Genomic DNA, 20,226 nt, shown 5'->3' with positions numbered 1-20,226 from the left:
GGGGGGGCCGGAGCGATGGCGGCGGCGTCCGGGGAGAGGTAGCCGGGAAGGGGGACAGGGAATGGGGGTGGGGAATGGGGAATGGGGGTGGGGAATGGGGAATAGGAATGGGGACAGGGAATGGGAATGGGGAATGAGGACCGGGACCGGGACCGGGACTGGGACTGGGAATGGGGACAGGGAATGGGAATGAGGACAGGGAATGGGAATGAGGACAGGGAATGGGGACCGGGAATGGGGACAAGGAATGGGAATGGGGAATGAGATCCATACTGGGAATGGAGCAGGACGGGACTGGGAGTGGGGTGACACGGGAATGGGCGGAAGAAAGGGGAGTGACAGCAGGGAGGGGGGTATCCGCTACAGGGGACACCAAGAAGCGGGACAAGGGGACACAGGGACAGTTCCAGGCCAGGAGGTCCTTGATCAGCAGCCCCAGAATCTCCACCAGCATCTTCCAAAGCACCCGGAGCCACTTGGCCTCGTGTCCCCAAAGCCCTGAGCAAGCCCCAAGTCCTTCCCGGGAACTCTCAGCTCCCTCGGACCCAGCATCCCCCACACCTCTGGAACAGCCCCCCACTTCTCTAGCCCCATCTTAGTTCAACATCTTTATTTTTACCCCGGTTTTGGGTGTTTGGAAAGAATGAAGAAATGTGAAAAGAAGATCCAGGCCATGAGGAGCCAGGAGAATGTGGAGCCCTCAGCCAGGTGTCTTCCCACCAGGGATCACCAGCACCACAGATCACCGGGGCTCTGCCCACCGGGGTCACTGGGGATCATCCAGCGCGGATCCTCCCGTGGGGATGGAGCTGGAGCAGCGCACGGAGCTCTTCCCACACTGGGGGCACTGGCAGGGCTTCCCTCAGTGCTGGCTGCGTTGGTGTTGGGTCAAGGCTGACCTCTGGGAGAAGCTCTTCCCACACCTGGTGCACTTGTAGGGGCTGTGACATCCCAGGAACAGGGCTGGGATGGGCTCTGGTGCCTGGGACATCCCCAGCAGCAGGGCTGGGATGGGCTCTGGTGCCTGGGACATCCCCAGCAGCAGCGGGGCTGGGATGGGCTCTGGTGCCTGGGACATCCCCAGCAGCAGCGGGGCTGGGATGGGCTCTGGTGCCTGGGACATCCCCAGCAGCAGCAGGGCTGGCTGTGATGCTCTCCAGTGCCTGGGCCATGCCCAGGGGTGCTGCTGGCTGGGGTTGGGTTGGTGCCTGTGCAGTGCCCCGGGCAGGGTCACAGCGGGGCAGCTCTCAGTGTCCCCAGCAGGCCACGCTGTCCAGGGTAGCCATGCCAGCACTCACTGCGCACTCGGGGCAAGCTGGGCTGGACGGGGCTCGGGGCACAAACGCCGCCCCCGGGGCTGGGCTCTGCCCCTGCCTCTGGGGCCCAGCCCCTGCTGGCAGCGCCTTGGGCAGGGCACGGGGCTGCTGCTGGCCCAGGGGGACAGGCCTTGCCCCCTGCCAGCTGCCAGGGCCCCTCAGGTGCCTGTGCCACAGCCCTGTGCCTCCTGTCCCCGCTACTCCCTGCCACCTCCACTCCCTCCATCAAAGCCCCACTCAAGCTCTGCACTGTGACCTCTGGAAAGAACAAAAGAATAGGAAAGAAAGAATGAGAGAGGGAAAGGAGAAAGGAAAGGAGAAAGGAAAGGAAAGGAGAAAGGAAAGGAAAGCGGAAAGGAAAGGAGAAAGGAAAGGAAAGCGGAAAGGAAAGGAAAGGAAAGGAAAGGAAAGGAAAGGAAAGGAAAGGAGAAAGGAAAGGAAAGGAGAAAGGAAAGGAAAGGAGAAAGGAAAGGAAAGGAGAAAGGAAAGGAAAGGAGAAAGGAAAGGAGAAAGGAAAGGAGAAAGGAAAGGAGAAAGGAAAGGAAAGGAAAGAAAAAGGGTAAAAAGAAAAGAGAAACATGTAGCCATTTGGCCCTGCCTGGATGCCAGGCACCCACCAAAGCTGCTCTCTCACTCCCCTCCAGAGATGGACAGGAGAAAAAACAGAATGAAGGCTTCATGGCTTGAGTTAAGGACTGGGACAGATCATTCAGCAAATGCCATCATAGGCAAAACATTTTTGAAATTACAGGTATTAATTGTATTTATTTCTATCCAGATCAGGGCAGGATAGTGAGAAGTAAAATAAAGCTTAACAAACACCTTCTGCCTGTTCCTCCCTCCTTCCCAGCTCTGCTCCTCCCCCAGTGGTGCAGGCAGACAGGCACTGGGGGCTCTGCTCCGTTCATCACCCGTTGTTTCTCTGCTGCTCGGGGAGAGGAGTCGTTCCCCTGCTGTGCCAGGGGTCCCTCCTGAGACACTTCTCCATGAACTTCTGCAGGGTGAGTTCATCTCACGGACAGCAGCTCTTCACAAACTGCTGCAGCTGCCTCACTCTCCCATGGGCTCACAAGTCCTGCCAGGACCCTGCTCCAGCGTGGGCTCCTCTCTCCACGGCTTTGCAGGTCCCTGCCAGGTCCCTGCTCCAGCACAGGTTTCTCATGGGGTCCCAGCCCCTGCTCAGGCACCCCCTGCTCCAGCACGGGCTCCTCCAGGCGCTACAGGTGCATCTCTGCTCTCCGGGCCCTCCATGGGCTGCAGGGGCCCAGCTGCCTCCCCAGGGGCTGCCCAGGGAATCTCAGGGCAATCAGCTCCAGCCCCTGGAGCAGCTCCTGCCCCTCCTCCTGCCCTGCCCTGGGGTGTGCAGAGTTGCTCCTCTCACGTGTTCTCACCCTGCTCTTCCCTGCTCACAGTTACACCTACACCATCACCCATTTTCTTAAATCTCTTGCCCCAAAGGTGTTACCACCATTTCCAACTGGCCCAGCCTTGGCCAGCGGCCGGTGCATCCTGGAGCTGGCTGGAATTGACTCTGTGGGACACAGAGGAGCAGCTGCTTCCAGCAGCCTCTCACAGAAGGTGCTCCTCGAGCTCCCCTTACCAAAACCTGGCCATGCAAACCAAGTATAAGCATGGTAGGGTTTTTATTACCATTATTAATTCTTCTTTTTGCTATTGTCACTATTATTGCTATTAACATTATTATTTTTATGACTACTAATATTTTTAGTATTTTTGACTCTATAAGTAGTGGCTATAGTAGAACTCAAAAGAAAAGTTCTTAATTGCAAGTAGAAGTTATAATTTTGTCAGCCTCTTGCCCTGCCCTGTTCTTTGTCATTGCTGTGTGTGAAGCTGCTGCTGCCAGGGCTCCCTGTTTCCCTGGTTTGGGAAATTCCATGGCATTGCTCACCTGTCAGAAAGAGAATGGCTCATTCCAGTCAAATGCATTGCCTGAGCTCTTCTAGTCCCCGTGCTGGAAGCTTGTTTTCTAAGGTTGTTGACTTTCTCAGCTTCTGTTAACGTTTGTGATTTTATAACAGAATGTTCTGGGATGTGATTTTGCAAGATTCTCTAATCAGATTTCAGCTTTGCTCTTGGATTCCTTGATGGTGTGTGAGAGCTGAAGGCAGCAGTTTGTGTGGGAAGCCTTCAGCGGGAGCTGGGATTGCCTCAGCAGCAGCTGGCTGTGCCCGTGTGAGCAGAGACACCAGAGATGCCATGAACGGAATGTTGTGCCCGGCGGGAGCCCGCAGTGCCCGGCTGGAGGGAGCTGCGCTGGGAGCTGCAGGTTGTGCCGGGGCCGGGCAGTGGCCGGAGCGATGGACACTGACCCTGGGCCGGGCAGGGGCTCGGGGCCCTGCGGCGCTGGGCGCTCGGTGCCCGCTCAGAGCGGGGCTGTGCGGGAGCCGGAGCAGCGAGAGAGCCCGGGCCGAGCATCAGCCCCGGGGCGGGCACGGCTGGGAGGGGGCCCAGCCCGGGGTCCCGCAGAGCCCCCCTGCTCCAGAGCCGCAGCTGCGGCAGCACCGGGGCAGCACCGGCAGCTTTGGGGCACGGAGGAGCCGCGGGCGGGCGTTCCAAGGGCTCCTTCAGGGCAGGATTTTGTCCCGGTGCGGGGCAATTCCCGGGGCTGGGCGGGCTGGGGCCGCTGCCGAGCGCCGCCGCCTTTGCCCGGAGCACCCGGGCAGAACTCTCTGCTCGGGGCTCTGAGAAACACGTTCAGTCTCCTGTGAAAATTCAAAGAGTTTAATAAAGGACAAGAGGAGACAAGGTCCGTGGAGCAAAGGTTATTACGGCCGGGTGCAACTTGGCACTGAACCAAGACTACCCTGTAATCTTCGGGATATCCCTTAAATATCTTTGCCTTCCATCAGCCTGTTGCATATTCATAGACACTCATGCATAGTAAACTTTTTTCCCAAACTGGTTTCCATATTCCAAGAACTGTTTAGCGTGGCTCCTCCTCGATTCCACCGTTTTAGAGCATGTGTATTCCGTGGTTGTGGTTTTGTTCCTTTTTTATCATTATCTTCAGTTTTGGCCACAGCCCACACTGCCTTCAGACGGTGAGTGCTGATGGCTGGCACATCTGTACCAGGTGTCTTCATCCCATGTTCATTGGATGTTATCCCAGCCAAGCAGGCATTGTAACACAAGCACACTTATATCAGCTATTTCACTATTATGTCTAAGCTTATAATTAACTACAGAAATCAAAACTGTATCTTTATAACAAAGTTATTTTAAGACCGCCCATATAAAATCCATGTTAACATTTGCGCAAAGCCAATATTGCAATATGTATCTACACCAGGGCCAAGGGCCGGGCGCCTCTCGGCGGCTCCGGCCCGGCAGAATTTTGGGGGTCCTGGTGTTGGTGCCGGCAGAGCCCCGGTGCTGGGCCGGGGGTGCGTGGGACCCTCCCTGGGGGGGTTGGGCTGCCCGGGGCAGGCGCTGCATCCTCAGCCCGGAGCCACGGGGGGATCGCCCGGGACCGGCGGGCTGGGGACTGGGAGAGCGGAGAGGGCGGCACCGGATCTGGGGGAGCCTCTGCAGCCTGCGGGGTCGGACATCCCCATAAGGGGGACCCGGGAGCCAGGAACGGGGAGCCCGGATAGGGGGAACCCCGGCAGCCTGGAGATGTTGGGACCATGGACAAGGGAGACCCATGGTATGAAAAATGCGTATTTTATGATTGGCTCTTTGCAAATATTCAAATGAATATTATATGTGTCATGTTAGAAAGTTACACTGTAATATTTTTAAGTAGTGTATTAAACACAGTTTAGGTTATAACATAACGTTAAAATAGAAACTATGTATGTGAAATATTTTTTAAAGAAAGCCATGAGGTACTCGCAGCGAGATAGCAGGCACAGGACACCTAAATTTTTCAGAGAAAGAGAATTTATTGCTCTCTTATCAGGAGAAACGAACTTCTTCCTGCCTCACTTAGCCCTGAAGAGACGCTGTCAGGATTCAGAGGAAGAAGCTGACACTGACCAGACAGAATCCTGTGTTTCAATGGAATTTATGCATCATGTATGAAGTGTATGAATATGCAACAGGCTGTTGTTTTTAAGGGTTAATCCTCTGTTAACTTGTGTCCCTTTTCGGGCTTATGCTGCCTAGAGGCACCTTTTTCCGAGCAAAATAAGCCCGAAAAGGGACACAAGTTAACAGAGGATTAACCCTTAAAAACAACAGCCTGTTGCATATTCATACACTTCATACATGATGCATAAATTCCATTGAAACACAGGATTCTGTCTGGTCAGTGTCAGCTTCTTCCTCTGAATCCTGACAGCGTCTCTTCAGGGCTAAGTGAGGCAGGAAGAAGTTCGTTTCTCCTGATAAGAGAGCAATAAATTCTCTTTCTCTGAAAAATTTAGGTGTCCTGTGCCTGCTATCTCGCCGCGAGTCCTCTCTTTAAAAAAGTATCTCACATAGCATAGTTCTATTTTAACATTTTATTATAACCTAAAACTAGATTTAACACACTACTTAAGAAAGTTAATACAGCATAAGTTTCTGACATAACACATATAGTACTCATTTGAATTTTTGCAAAAAGCCGATTATAAAATACGCATTTTTCACACACCCGAACTGAGCAGTCCGAGGTCCCCTCCTCTGCCCTGTTTTGTGGGGATGACGGGGACTCGGCTGCTTTGATTTTCCTGGGAATTCCCTGGGAATTTCCCCTTTGCTGGGTGAAATTACGGCTCGCGGTGGGTCCGGGTCTCTCTATCTCGCGGGGTTCTCACAGAGAGTTTGGGTTAATGCGGCAGAAAGGGGTTAAGCCTTGGGCAGGCACCGCTCGGGTTAAACCAGCCGGATAAAAACCTGACCGCGGTCTCACCCGGGCTTTGCTCCCAGCGCGGCTTTTTCACTGGGATGGCACGGCCAGGGACGGAACAGAGCCGAGGCAGCAGGGCAGGAGAAGCTGAGGGAGCTGGGAAGGGGCTCAGCCTGGACAAAAGGAGACCCAGGAGGGGCCTTCTGGCTCTGCACAGCTCCTGACAGGAGGGGACAGCCGGGAAGGGTCGGGCTGTGCTCCCAGAGAACAGGGACAGAAGGAAGAATTCCTTCATGGAAAGGGTTGTCAGGCCTTGGAAGAGGCTGCCCAGGGAGGTGTGGAGTCCCCATCCCTGGAGGTGTCCAAGGAGTGACCAGACATCGCCCTCCATTCCTTTTAGATTGGACATCAGGAAGAATTCCTTCATGGAAAGGGTTGTCAGGCCTTGGAAGAGGCTGCCCAGGGAGGTGTGGAGTCCCCATCCCTGGAGGTGTCCAAGGAGTGACCAGACATCGCCCTCAGGGCTCTGGCTGAGTGATGAGGAGAGTTTGCTCAAAGGTTGGACTCGCTGAGCTTGGAGGTCTTTCCCAATCTTCAGGGATTTGAAGATTCTGTAACTTTTTCTCCCTGTAGTTAAGTAAAAGTTAATTTGTAACTTTATGTTTTTCCAACGTTTAATGAAGATTTTCAGGTGTTCTCCCTGCTTTAAATCCAGCCTCAAGCCCACAGCATGTGTGGGTTTGGGGCTATTAAACATTCCCTGCCCAGCACTGCAGGTTCTGCTCCACAGGTCGCACTCCTGACTGGGAGTTCAATTCCTGAGCAGCCCAACTTCTGTCCAAGGATTATTGATCCTGAGCAGCCCAGCTTCTGTCCAGGGATTATTTCTTGTGAGCAGCCCAATTTCTGTCTAGGGATTATTTTTCCTGAGCAGCCCAACTTCTGTCCAGGGATTATTTCTTGTGAGCAGCCCAGTTTGTGTCCAGAGATTATTGATCCCTTACTTGCAGGGTTCCTGCACACCCCAACACTCCTCAGGTGATTTATCACCACAGTAGCCCCCGGATGCAGAGACATTTCTCCATCACATTTAAAAGAAAAGTTCAGGTGGGTTTTCCAATGAGCAGCGTGGATTTCCCTGGAGTTCACCAGCTGGGATCACGCACGCCAGAATCAGAGCTTCTGTATCCCTATGGAAAGGTGATGGCACAGGGAATATCTGCTCTGCTGCTCATGAACAGCTGCAGCTGCTTCGGGTGCTTGAATATCTGCAGTGACAATGGTACCCAGCTGTTCCTGCTGGAGGGAGCGATTTTGGGAAAACGTGGGCAGGATTGAGTTGCTGTTCCCAGGTGCCTTCTAGAGCAGTATCAATAATCTTTCTGGAAGGAATGAGCTCCTGAGATTTGTTTTGCATTCTTTTATAGAAGAAAATTAATTTAATAGACTATTGGTTTGTCCAGTGTCATTGGAGAGGTGGCACTTTCACCCTCCAATCCAAGGTCACTTTTAAAAAACTATAAATGTTAGAGTCAGAAAAGAAACTTCCTTTTTCTTCACCTTGAGAATCCCTGAAAAGAACTGCTGCACCTCACCTGCACCTGGGCGCTGGGCCCCAGCTCCTGAGGGCAGCATCATCTCCCTGCTCCCCTGTGACACAGGTACCAGCTGGGGAGCAAAAGAGCTGGGCCTGGGTGATCCCAGTGACAAAATAAAGCTATGCCTGCTTTTAATGTAGGAATTAGTGTTAAAAAGTGTGAAAAACGCAAAGCACTTGTTTTTAAAATATTTAAAAGTTGAATGATAATAAAATGGTTATAAAAATAGCAATATAATTAGAGTAATAATAATTTGGACAATTTGGATTAGGACAATATGAGACAATAGAAGAAAAGAGTTATGGATGTCCGGGTACCTTTTTCTGGGCAAAATAGGCCCGATAAAGGACAACATTTCCTGCTAACATTAACAGAGGATTAACCCTTAAAAACAATAACCTGTTGCATATTCATACACCTCATACATGATGCATAAATTCCATTCAAACACAGGATTCTGTCTGGTCAGTGTCAGCAGCTTCATCAGAATCTTCAGGCTTTTTCCCGAGTGAGGCGGGAAGAAGTTCGTTTCTTCTGATAAGAGAGCAATAAATTCTCTTTGAAAGATTTAAGCATCCTGTGGCTGCTGACTGGTGTGAGTCCTTTCTTTTAAAAAAAAGTATCTAGCATAGTTTCTATTTTAACATTTTGTTACAACCTAAAACTAGATTTAACACACTACTTAAGAAAACTAATACAGCATCGCTTTCTAACATAACACATAAAGTATTCGTTTGAATATCTGCCAAAAGCCAATCAGAAAACGCGCATTGTTCAAAATGCCCATTGCGGTGGGTGGAAGGCGCTGATTGGGGCCGGGGCAGACGGAGGCGGCTGCGGGCGGGTCCATTTGCCAGCCCGGCCCTACTCGTTCTAGCCGCGTGTCCCTGGCAGTGGAGCGGCGGCAGTAGCGGGTGCGTGGTGCGGGCCGGGCCCGGGGCTGGTGCAGGGCCGGGCCGAGCCGATCCGTGGTGCCGCGAGCGGGGCGGGCGGGGCTGGGCCGATCCGCGGTGCCCCGAGCGGGCGATGCCCCGAGCGCAGTGCCACAGGGCGCAGAGGCCCAGGGCTCTGGGCCGGGCGATGCGGCGCAGGGCGGGAGGGCGCTGAGGGCGATGGCGGCGCCGCCGAGCCGGGGCCGCGGGAAGGGCCGGGCCGCGGCGGCTCTGCCCGGGGGGGTTTTGCTGCCAACAGCGGCGCCGGCTCCAGCGCCGGGCCAAGGGCTGCGCTGGCGGGCACCGGCTGCACCCGCAGAGAGCGGCCCTTGGCACTGGGAACGGCGGCTCCGGGCTGGGACGGCCCCAGCAGTAGCAGGAGAAGGAGGAGGCAGTGGCCGGGCCCGGGATGAGCGCTGGTATGTATTATCTGAGCAGAGCTGATGTCTCTCACGCTTTAGCTCTAGAATTACTCTGAGGCCCGGCCAGCTCCCGATCCCTCTGGCAGTGCAGCTTTTCCCACTGCTGGCATCGAGTGCTCAGGCTAGGCAGGGACCCAGCTTGGGGAGAGGGCTCTGAGGCAGAGGGGTAATTTCCAGAGTAGAAATCCATTTGGATTGAGGTGAAATGTGCATCTTTGAGTTCAGTCTGCAGCTTGCTGTTTTAGTCTGACTGCCTGTTCTCACCAAAGCCTGTACTCTAAGAAACCACTTCAGCCAAGGACAGAGATAAGGGGGTCCCTTGAACTCTGGATCAGACAGAGAGAGGCTGCTGTGGAAAGCAGGGTCAAAATAAGCCCGAAAATGGACAGAGGTTAACAGAGGATTAACCCTTAAAAACAACAGCCTTTTGCATATTTATACATCTCATACATGATGCATAAATTCCATTCAAACACCGGATTCTGTCTGGTCAGTGTCATCTTCTTCCTCTGAATCCTAAAGGCTGAGTGAGGCGGGAAGGAGTTTGTTTCTCTTGATAATGGGGAAATTAAATTCTCTTTCTCTGAAAGATTTAGGTGTCCTATGGCTGCTATCTCAGTGCAAGTCCTTTCTTTAAAAAAAATGTATTCTACATAGCAGAGTTTCTATTTTACCATTTTCTTGTAACCTAAAACTATATTTAACAAACTATTTAAGAAAATTGATGCAGCATAACTTTCTAACACCACACATATAATATTCATTTGAATATTTGCCAAAAGCCAATTGTAAAATACACATTTTTCACAAAAGTTTTTCCCCATGGTTTGATCACAGCTGTGCTGAGGAAGAGGAAGACCCACAGCCAAATGAGGGAGACCTGTGGAAAAGCCTTGGTGCCCAGAGGGGATCCTGACCCCTGGCCTGGAGAGCTGCAGGTGAGAGAGAGAGATGAAAATTCAACATCTCCCAGAGCCCTTGGGCATGGACACACTGGACACAGGCTGCTCACCGCAGGGCTGGGGAAGGCACCGACCCTGGCTTCCCACAGAGGAGGAGGTGGCAGTGGCCAGGCCCGGGATGAGCGCTGGCATGTATTATCTGAGCAGAGCTGATGTCTCTCACGCTTTAGCTCTAGAATTACTCTGAGGCCCGGCCAGCTCCCGATCCCTCTGGCAGTGCAGCTTTTCCCACTGCTGGCATCGAGTGCTCAGGCTAGGCAGGGACCCAGCTTGGGGAGAGGGCTCTGAGGCAGAGGGGTAATTTTCCAGAGTAGAAATCCATTTGGATTGAGGTGAAATGTGCATCTTTGAGTTCAGTTTGTAGCTGTTTAGTCTGACTGCCTTCATCTTCAGTTTCTTCCTCTGAATCCTTCACGGCTGAATGAGGCGGGAAGAATTTCGTTTCTTCTGATATAGGGGCAAAAAATTCTCTTTCTCTGAAAGATTTAGGATTCCTGTGGCTGCTATCTCAGTGCAAGTCCTTTCTTTAAAAAAAATGTATCCTACATAGCAGAGTTTCTATTTTACCACTTTGTTACAACCTAAAACCATATTTAACACACAATTTAAGAATTGCACAAAAAGTGCAGTATAACTTTCTAAGACAACACATCTAATATTCATTTGGATATTTGCCAAAAGCCAATTGTAAAATACACATTTTTCACAAAAGTTTTTCCCCACGGTTTGATCACCGCTGTGCTGAGGAAGAGGAAGACCCACAGCCAAATGAGGGAGACCTGTGGAAAAGCCTTGGTGCCCAGAGGGGATCCTGACCCCTGGCCTGGAGAGCTGCAGGTGAGAGAGAGAGATGAAAATTCAACATCTCCCAGAGCCCTTGGGCATGGAGAGCTGCAGGTGGGAGAAAGAGATGGAAATTCAACATCTCCCAGAGCCCTTGGGCATGGACACACCGGACACAGGCTGCTCACCGCAGGGCTGGGGAAGGCACCGACCCTGGCTTCCCACAGAGGAGGAGGTGGCAGTGGCCAGGCCCGGGATGAGCGCTGGCATGTATTATCTGAGCAGAGCTGATGTCTCTCACGCTTTAGCTCTAGAATTACTCTGAGGCCCGGCCAGCTCCCGATCCCTCTGGCAGTGCAGCTTTTCCCACTGCTGGCAGTGAGTGCTCAGGCTAGGCAGGGACTCAGCTTGGGGAGAGGGCTCTGAGGCAGAGGGGTAATTTTCCAGAGTAGAAATCCATTTGGATTGAGGTGAAATGTGCATCTTTGAGTTCAGTTTGTAGCTGTTTAGTCTGACTGCCTTCATCTTCAGTTTCTTCCTCTGAATCCTTCACGGCTGAATGAGGCGGGAAGAATTTCGTTTCTTCTGATATAGGGGCAAAAAATTCTCTTTCTCTGAAAGATTTAGGATTCCTGTGGCTGCTATCTCAGTGCAAGTCCTTTCTTTAAAAAAAATGTATCCTACATAGCAGAGTTTCTATTTTACCACTTTGTTACAACCTAAAACCATATTTAACACACAATTTAAGAATTGCACAAAAAGTGCAGTATAACTTTCTAAGACAACACATCTAATATTCATTTGGATATTTGCCAAAAGCCAATTGTAAAATACACATTTTTCACAAAAGTTTTTCCCCACGGTTTGATCACCGCTGTGCTGAGGAAGAGGAAGACCCACAGCCAAATGAGGGAGACCTGTGGAAAAGCCTTGGTGCCCAGAGGGGATCCTGACCCCTGGCCTGGAGAGCTGCAGGTGAGAGAGAGAGATGAAAATTCAACATCTCCCAGAGCCCTTGGGCATGGAGAGCTGCAGGTGGGAGAAAGAGATGGAAATTCAACATCTCCCAGAGCCCTTGGGCATGGACACACCGGACACAGGCTGCTCACCGCAGGGCTGGGGAAGGCACCGACCCTGGCTTCCCACAGAGGAGGAGGTGGCAGTGGCCAGGCCCGGGATGAGCGCTGGCATGTATTATCTGAGCAGAGCTGATGTCTCTCACGCTTTAGCTCTAGAATTACTCTGAGGCCCGGCCAGCTCCCGATCCCTCTGGCAGTGCAGCTTTTCCCACTGCTGGCATCGAGTGCTCAGGCTAGGCAGGGACCCAGCTTGGGGAGAGGGCTCTGAGGCAGAGGGGTAATTTCCAGAGTAGAAATCCATTTGGATTGAGGTGAAATGTGCATCTTTGAGTTCAGTCTGCAGCTTGCTGTTTTAGTCTGACTGCCTGTTCTCACCAAAGCCTGTACTCTAAGAAACCGCTTCAGCCAAGGACAGAGATAAGGGGGTCCCTTGAACTCTGGATCAGACAGAGAGAGGCTGCTGTGGAAAGCAGGGTCAAAATAAGCCCGAAAATGGACAGAGGTTAACAGAGGATTAACCCTTAAAAACAACAGCCTTTTGCATATTTATACATCTCATACATGATGCATAAATTCCATTCAAACACCGGATTCTGTCTGGTCAGTGTCATCTTCTTCCTCTGAATCCTAAAGGCTGAGTGAGGCGGGAAGGAGTTTGTTTCTCTTGATAATGGGGAAATTAAATTCTCTTTCTCTGAAAGATTTAGGTGTCCTATGGCTGCTATCTCAGTGCAAGTCCTTTCTTTAAAAAAAATGTATTCTACATAGCAGAGTTTCTATTTTACCATTTTCTTGTAACCTAAAACTATATTTAACAAACTATTTAAGAAAATTGATGCAGCATAACTTTCTAACACCACACATATAATATTCATTTGAATATTTGCCAAAAGCCAATTGTAAAATACACATTTTTCACAAAAGTTTTTCCCCATGGTTTGATCACAGCTGTGCTGAGGAAGAGGAAGACCCACAGCCAAATGAGGGAGACCTGTGGAAAAGCCTTGGTGCCCAGAGGGGATCCTGACCCCTGGCCTGGAGAGCTGCAGGTGAGAGAGAGAGATGAAAATTCAACATCTCCCAGAGCCCTTGGGCATGGAGAGCTGCAGGTGGGAGAAAGAGATGGAAATTCAACATCTCCCAGAGCCCTTGGGCATGGACACACCGGACACAGGCTGCTCACCGCAGGGCTGGGGAAGGCACCGACCCTGGCTTCCCACAGAGGAGGAGGTGGCAGTGGCCAGGCCCGGGATGAGCGCTGGCATGTATTATCTGAGCAGAGCTGATGTCTCTCACGCTTTAGCTCTAGAATTACTCTGAGGCCCGGCCAGCTCCCGATCCCTCTGGCAGTGCAGCTTTTCCCACTGCTGGCAGTGAGTGCTCAGGCTAGGCAGGGACTCAGCTTGGGGAGAGGGCTCTGAGGCAGAGGGGTAATTTTCCAGAGTAGAAATCCATTTGGATTGAGGTGAAATGTGCATCTTTGAGTTCAGTTTGTAGCTGTTTAGTCTGACTGCCTTCATCTTCAGTTTCTTCCTCTGAATCCTTCACGGCTGAATGAGGCGGGAAGAATTTCGTTTCTTCTGATATAGGGGCAAAAAATTCTCTTTCTCTGAAAGATTTAGGATTCCTGTGGCTGCTATCTCAGTGCAAGTCCTTTCTTTAAAAAAAATGTATCCTACATAGCAGAGTTTCTATTTTACCACTTTGTTACAACCTAAAACCATATTTAACACACAATTTAAGAATTGCACAAAAAGTGCAGTATAACTTTCTAAGACAACACATCTAATATTCATTTGGATATTTGCCAAAAGCCAATTGTAAAATACACATTTTTCACAAAAGTTTTTCCCCACGGTTTGATCACCGCTGTGCTGAGGAAGAGGAAGACCCACAGCCAAATGAGGGAGACCTGTGGAAAAGCCTTGGTGCCCAGAGGGGATCCTGACCCCTGGCCTGGAGAGCTGCAGGTGAGAGAGAGATGAAAATTCAACATCTCCCAGAGCCCTTGGGCATGGAGAGCTGCAGGTGGGAGAAAGAGATGGAAATTCAACATCTCCCAGAGCCCTTGGGCATGGACACACCGGACACAGGCTGCTCACCGCAGGGCTGGGGAAGGCACCGACCCTGGCTTCCCACAGAGGAGGAGGTGGCAGTGGCCAGGCCCGGGATGAGCGCTGGCATGTATTATCTGAGCAGAGCTGATGTCTCTCACGCTTTAGCTCTAGAATTACTCTGAGGCCCGGCCAGCTCCCGATCCCTCTGGCAGTGCAGCTTTTCCCACTGCTGGCATCGAGTGCTCAGGCTAGGCAGGGACCCAGCTTGGGGAGAGGGCTCTGAGGCAGAGGGGTAATTTCCAGAGTAGAAATCCATTTGGATTGAGGTGAAATGTGCATCTTTGAGTTCAGTCTGCAGCTTGCTGTTTTAGTCTGACTGCCTGTTCTCACCAAAGCCTGTACTCTAAGAAACCGCTTCAGCCAAGGACAGAGATAAGGGGGTCCCTTGAACTCTGGATCAGACAGAGAGAGGCTGCTGTGGAAAGCAGGGTCAAAATAAGCCCGAAAATGGACAGAGGTTAACAGAGGATTAACCCTTAAAAACAACAGCCTTTTGCATATTTATACATCTCATACATGATGCATAAATTCCATTCAAACACCGGATTCTGTCTGGTCAGTGTCATCTTCTTCCTCTGAATCCTAAAGGCTGAGTGAGGCGGGAAGGAGTTTGTTTCTCTTGATAATGGGGAAATTAAATTCTCTTTCTCTGAAAGATTTAGGTGTCCTATGGCTGCTATCTCAGTGCAAGTCCTTTCTTTAAAAAAAATGTATTCTACATAGCAGAGTTTCTATTTTACCATTTTCTTGTAACCTAAAACTATATTTAACAAACTATTTAAGAAAATTGATGCAGCATAACTTTCTAACACCACACATATAATATTCATTTGAATATTTGCCAAAAGCCAATTGTAAAATACACATTTTTCACAAAAGTTTTTCCCCATGGTTTGATCACAGCTGTGCTGAGGAAGAGGAAGACCCACAGCCAAATGAGGGAGACCTGTGGAAAAGCCTTGGTGCCCAGAGGGGATCCTGACCCCTGGCCTGGAGAGCTGCAGGTGGGAGAGAGAGATGAAAATTCAACATCTCCCAGAGCCCTTGGGCATGGACACACTGGACACAGGCTGCTCACCGCAGGGCTGGGGAAGGCACCGACCCTGGCTTCCCACAGAGGAGGAGGTGGCAGTGGCCAGGCCCGGGATGAGCGCTGGCATGTATTATCTGAGCAGAGCTGATGTCTCTCACGCTTTAGCTCTAGAATTACTCTGAGGCCCGGCCAGCTCCCGATCCCTCTGGCAGTGCAGCTTTTCCCACTGCTGGCATCGAGTGCTCAGGCTAGGCAGGGACCCAGCTTGGGGAGAGGGCTCTGAGGCAGAGGGGTAATTTCCAGAGTAGAAATCCATTTGGATTGAGGTGAAATGTGCATCTTTGAGTTCAGTCTGCAGCTTGCTGTTTAGTCTGACTGCGGCTGTTTTCACAGGGGTCCAAGGATGATGGAAGAGACGAGGATCTGACTCCATGTTTCAGAAGGCTTGTTTTAATATTTTATGACATATATTATATTCAAACTATACTGAAAGGATGGAAGAAAGGATTTCATCAGAAGGCTAGCTAAGAATAGCAAAAGAAAGAATGATAACGAAGTTTTGTGGCTCTGACAAAGAGTCCAAGGCAGCTGACTGTGATTGGCCATTAATTAGAAACAACTACATGAGACCAATCACAGATCCACTTGTTGCATTCCACAGCAGCAGATAATCAATGTCTACATTTTGTTCCTGAGGCCTCTCAGCTTCTCAGGAGGAAAAAATCCTAAGGAAGGATTTTTCATAAAAGATGTCTGTGACAGTCTGACTGCCTGTTCTCACAGAAGCCTGTGCTCTAAGAAACTGCTGCAGCCAAGGATAGAGATAAAGGAGGGGCCCTTGAACTCTGAAACAGAGAGAGAGGCTGCCGTGGAAAGCAGGGTCAAAATGACCCAGGAATTCTTTTTGATAAAGTAGAATTCACAGGAAATGTAACAGGAAATCAGTACGATGAATATGTATGAACCTGTTGTGAAATTGCATGCAGATGTATTTGAGAGGGAGTATGTGACTGTTTTCTCAGGGGTCCAAGGATGAGGGAAGAGATGAGGATCTGACTCCATGTTTCAGGAGGCTTGATTTATTATTTTATGACATATATTTAATTAAAATTATACTAAAAGAATGGAAGAAAGGATTTCATCAGAAGGCTAGCTAAGAATAGCAAAAGAAAGAATGATAACAAAGGCTTGTGGCTCTGACAGCATATTCCAAGAACTGTTTAGCATGGCTCCTCCTCAGTTCCACCTTTTTAGAGCATGGACATGCCTTGGTTGTGGTTTTGTTCCTTTTTTATCATTATCTTCAGTTTTGGCCACAGCCCACACTGCCTTCAGACGGTGAGTGCTGATGGCTGGCACATCTGTACCAGGTGTCTTCATCCCATGTTCATTGGATGTTATCCCAGCCAAGCAGGCATTGTAACACAAGCACACTTATATCAGCTATTTCACTATTATGTCTAAGCTTATAATTAACTACAGAAATCAAAACTGTATCTTTATAACAAAGTTATTTTAAGACCGCCCATATAAAATCCATGTTAACATTTGCGCAAAGCCAATATTGCAATATGTATCTACACTAGGGCCAAGGGCCGGGCGCCTCTCGGCGGCTCCGGCCCGGCAGAATTTTGGGGGTCCTGGTGTTGGTGCCGGCAGAGCCCCGGTGCTGGGCCGGGGGTGCGTGGGACCCTCCCTGGGTCAGCCCGGAGCCACGGGGGGATCGCCGGGGACCAGCGGGCTGGGGGCTGGGAGAGCGGAGAGGGTGGCACCAGAGCTGGGGGAGCCTCTGCAGCCTGCAGGGTCGGACATCCCCATAAGGGGCACCCAGGAGCCCGTAACGGGGAGCCCGGATAGGGGGAACCCCGGCAGCCTGGAGATGTTGGGACCATGGACGAGGGAGACCCTTGGGTACCCTGGGCCCTGAAACGGGGACCTTGCACAGGCGGCACCCCTGGAGCCCCTCTGACACCCACCTGGGGAGCCCAGGGAAGGGAGGAAGGGGAACCTTTGGGATTGCCAGGAGCGTTTTGATTGATCTTGGGGCCATTTCTATTGCACAGAGTGGTTTGCGGTGTGGGGGGCAGCAGGGATCTGTGGGGTGGTTTGATGGAGCTGGAGTGGCTGTGGGGCTGGGAGGGGGTTTTAGGGCATCTGTGACCCCCCAGACACCCAGAGCTGCCCCCAGACCCAGCCCACAAGGTGCTGCTGGGGAACAGGGACTCCATGTAGGGGTTTGTCTTCCTGGCACCGTGGGAGTGAGGGGGGATCCCCAGGGGCCATGTGTGACCCCCCCCATGCCAGTGTCACCCCCTTGTCCCTCCCCTCAGGGCTCCTGCCCCAGCTCCTGCTCCCCCAGAGGGAATTTGGGGAGGGGGCAGAGGGAGTGAGGAGCCCCTGCTGGGGGATGACCCTGGCCCAGCCCCTTTGTTCAGCACCAAGCTGGGCTCGGGGCCTCAGGAGGAAGAGGCCAATGGAAAGCAGATCCTGCAGGTGGGACAGTGCTTGGGGTCAGGGCAAGGTCCTGCCCTGCACACCTGGCTCAGGTGTGACCCTGCCTCAGCAAGCGAGTGGGACATTCCCATCCCCACAGATCAGGGCTGGGAGCAGCACTTGGAGCAGGGACATGGAAATACTGGGAGCCACTGGGAGCTCACTGAGAGGGTGAATTATCCTCCCCTGCCCTTCTCAGGCCACCCTGCCAGCTGAGAAATGCTCCTTGGGCCTCAGCCTTGGCCAACAGCCCCTGGGCTCAGCTCCTCTGCAGCTCATCACAAACACTGTCTGCTCCAGGCACTGCTGCTGCCCAACCAGCTCCTGGTTCCTTTAGCAGCAGCCCTGGGAACTGGTTTTGTTCCCTCAGTGGCACAACATCCCTGTTCTCACCCTGCCAAAGAAAGCTGTTGGTGCCCAGTGCGGCCAGGATGAAGCATTGCTGGGACTGAAGCCCCTCTCTTGGGGCCCTGCAAACAGCGCTCCAAAAGGAGCCCTTGGAGCTCTCCTGGGCCAGAGACTCCCTCTGAGCAGGGCCTCTCCGAGCCGGGAACTCTCCCGTTTGCTGCACTCGGGGATTCTGAACAAGCACAGAGCCTGGGCCGATCCCCCCACTCCTCCAGGCTCAACCCTTTGCCCGCTGGGGAGATGCCAAAGCATCAGCAGTGAGCATTCCCTGCCCTCAGGGGAATTGCTCCCAGGTGCCTTGCACTGACTCTTTGTGGCTGTGTGCACACAGGAGTGCCTGTGCTGGGGAAATGTGGCACAAAAGCTGCTCTCTGAGGGCTTGGAGTGCCTTGCATAGCTGAGTCAGTCAGGCCTGTAGGGAAGGTTAAATCACAAGGTCTAAGTGAAGTTAAATGCTGCTAAGAGTTGTTCTTAGTTGCTAAGTTGTTACCTTCAATATAAGTTATCAGCTAAGTTAAATATTCTTAAGTGTTATTCCTCTGTTAAATTGCTAAGTCATAGTTTTAAGTTAGGTTAAATGCTGTTACACTCTGCTCTTTTGCAAATTTGTGGAGTTGAAAGTATCAGTTAAGGTTAAGGTATAAGTTAAGTCCTGTTAACTTTGAGCTCTGTTAACCTTTTAGGCCATATTCCTTTTATCCTTGCCCTCACTGTCCTTGTGTCACACACACACACAGAGGGACAGTTCTCGGTTCATTTCTGGTTTGACTGCCTGGATTCTGTTTGGTTTTGTTGTTGCTTTGTTTCCCTGGTGTGTCTGAAGTGTCCAGGCAGGAGCAGAGTGACTCTTGCCAAGGAACTTTGTGCTGCTGCCCTTAATATTAAATCTGTTTTTTGCTGCTCCCTTGCTGGGGATTTTTTCAGGGCTCTCAAGGCCTCGTTGGTAGCTGGGTGAAGGAGCCCTGGCCCAGGCTCTGGCCCTGGGGGACACAGGGACACTGCCAGGGGGTCCCTGTCCCCCTGTGCCAGCCCCAGGGCCCTGGCCCCTGTCCCCGTGTCAGGCTCTGGGGTCAATCTCGTGTAACATCCTCTGGGGGAGGCTGCGGGGCCGGGGGCAGGGGGACCCGCTGTGCAGGAGCAGGGTTGGACTGCTCTGGGGGGAACTGTGAGTGGGGCTGGGGCAGAGTGACCTCCTCAGGGACCTCACACAGCCCTGTGATGTCACACTGCCCCTGTGATGTCACACTGCTCCTGTGCTGTCACAGAGCCAACTCTATGTCACCTTGTGATGTCATACAGCAGTGCTGTGATCTCACAGAAGACTGATGTCACAAAGGTACCCTGTGATGTCACAATCTGTTCTGTGATGTCGCAGCCTGCTCTATGATGTTACACAGCCACCAGGTGATGTCACAACCCACCCTCTGATGCCACACAGCCACCCTCTGTGATGGCAGACTCTGCTCTATGGCCTCATATCCTGCTCTGTGATGTCACAGCCAGTTCTGTGATGTCACCACCCCCCAGTGATGTCACAAAACCCTCAAGAACTCAGTTCTATTGAAACACTGAAGTTTCTTGTACTTTGAAGAGATCCCTGTCAGGGACACAGCTGAGAAAGTGTCCCCAGGTTCCAGCTAGAGCAGAACACTGCAGGCAGTGATGCCAGGTGGGCACAAGCAAGGCAAAGGGGTGTCCTGTGCTGAGCAAAGCTGGATGTGTTTGAGGAATGCAAAGGGCCAAGGCCTGAGCCCCAGCCCCTGGCCAGGCAGATCCTGTCCCTCCCTCCTTGCTCAGGGCTCTTCCCGGGATGGGCACTGGCATGTGGGGATGTGCAATGCCAGGGGCAGGAGCGTGGGGCGGCCCCTGCCAGGCTGCTGAGCAGGGACAAGGAGGCAATGAGGCCCCAGGCCTGCAAGGGTCACTTGTCCCCTCCTGGCCCCAGGCCCAGCAGCCATGGCCAAAGTGCTGCCCAAGCTGGCTCTGGCAGGGCTGTCTTGCAGCTGCTGCCCATCCCTGTGCCCTGTGCAGCCCAGGCTGTCCCACGGTGTCCCTGCCCTGCGCCTCTGTCCCTGCAGGCTGTCGGCATCCCCCGGCTGCCCCACCTGGCTGGGCCCTTCCTTTGCTGACAGCTCTGCCTGGCCACTGCATGGTGTTTGCAGGGATTGAGCAATTAGGGCAAAGCTGTATCGCACTGTCTGTAAGGGGAGGAGTTCCTTAATAAGTACAGTAGGATATGATATAATATAGAGGAATAAAGCCATGGATCAGCCTTCTGCAATCAT

At 51.9% G+C, this 20,226-nt stretch overlaps 1 protein-coding gene, 1 long non-coding RNA gene and 7 other non-coding genes across 19 annotated transcripts in view; all 9 read left to right on the top strand.

Annotated features, from left to right (window-relative positions):
- The first annotated feature begins 1 nt into the window (after position 1).
- On the top strand, positions 2-4,592 carry LOC139604410 (uncharacterized). Of its 7 annotated transcripts, none has more exons than XR_011683968.1 (3): positions 2-38; positions 643-2,539; positions 2,775-4,592. It is a non-coding gene; the product is annotated as an uncharacterized lncRNA (long non-coding RNA). The 7 variants fall into 7 exon arrangements; XR_011683966.1 differs by lacking the exon at positions 2-38 and having other exon boundaries at positions 628-2,067; positions 2,167-2,539; XR_011683970.1 differs by lacking the exon at positions 2-38 and having other exon boundaries at positions 628-2,317; positions 2,441-2,539.
- Positions 4,593-8,535: 3,943 nt separating this feature from the next.
- LOC139604409 (acidic leucine-rich nuclear phosphoprotein 32 family member B-like) overlaps positions 8,536-20,226 on the top strand; it is a 47,070-nt gene continuing 35,379 nt past the window's right edge. For 3 of the 5 annotated variants that reach the window (XR_011683962.1, XR_011683961.1, XR_011683960.1), the window contains exons 1-6: positions 8,636-9,063; positions 9,904-10,004; positions 10,741-11,786; positions 12,839-12,939; positions 13,736-13,860; positions 14,911-15,011. The gene's annotated coding sequence lies outside the window, so the exon portion shown is untranslated. The other 2 variants (XR_011683959.1, XR_011683958.1) reach the window with 2 other exon arrangements.
- Positions 9,046-9,128, top strand: LOC139604422 (small nucleolar RNA SNORD45). The gene has a single exon (XR_011683983.1). It is a non-coding gene; the product is annotated as a small nucleolar RNA SNORD45 (small nucleolar RNA).
- Positions 10,139-10,221, top strand: LOC139604421 (small nucleolar RNA SNORD45). The gene has a single exon (XR_011683982.1). It is a non-coding gene; the product is annotated as a small nucleolar RNA SNORD45 (small nucleolar RNA).
- On the top strand, positions 11,060-11,142 carry LOC139604427 (small nucleolar RNA SNORD45). The gene has a single exon (XR_011683987.1). It is a non-coding gene; the product is annotated as a small nucleolar RNA SNORD45 (small nucleolar RNA).
- On the top strand, positions 11,981-12,063 carry LOC139604426 (small nucleolar RNA SNORD45). The gene has a single exon (XR_011683986.1). It is a non-coding gene; the product is annotated as a small nucleolar RNA SNORD45 (small nucleolar RNA).
- Positions 13,134-13,216, top strand: LOC139604425 (small nucleolar RNA SNORD45). Its single transcript, XR_011683985.1, has one exon. It is a non-coding gene; the product is annotated as a small nucleolar RNA SNORD45 (small nucleolar RNA).
- Positions 14,053-14,135, top strand: LOC139604423 (small nucleolar RNA SNORD45). The gene has a single exon (XR_011683984.1). It is a non-coding gene; the product is annotated as a small nucleolar RNA SNORD45 (small nucleolar RNA).
- LOC139604420 (small nucleolar RNA SNORD45) lies at positions 15,146-15,228 on the top strand. Its single transcript, XR_011683981.1, has one exon. It is a non-coding gene; the product is annotated as a small nucleolar RNA SNORD45 (small nucleolar RNA).

Source organism: Agelaius tricolor, unplaced genomic scaffold, assembly GCF_023055355.1.
Source record: "Agelaius tricolor isolate 1412-34295 unplaced genomic scaffold, bAgeTri1.0.p SCAF_50, whole genome shotgun sequence".
NCBI lineage: Eukaryota > Metazoa > Chordata > Aves > Passeriformes > Icteridae > Agelaius > Agelaius tricolor.
Note: the sequence above shows the minus strand (reverse complement) of the source record. Positions and strands in the feature narration are given on the sequence as shown.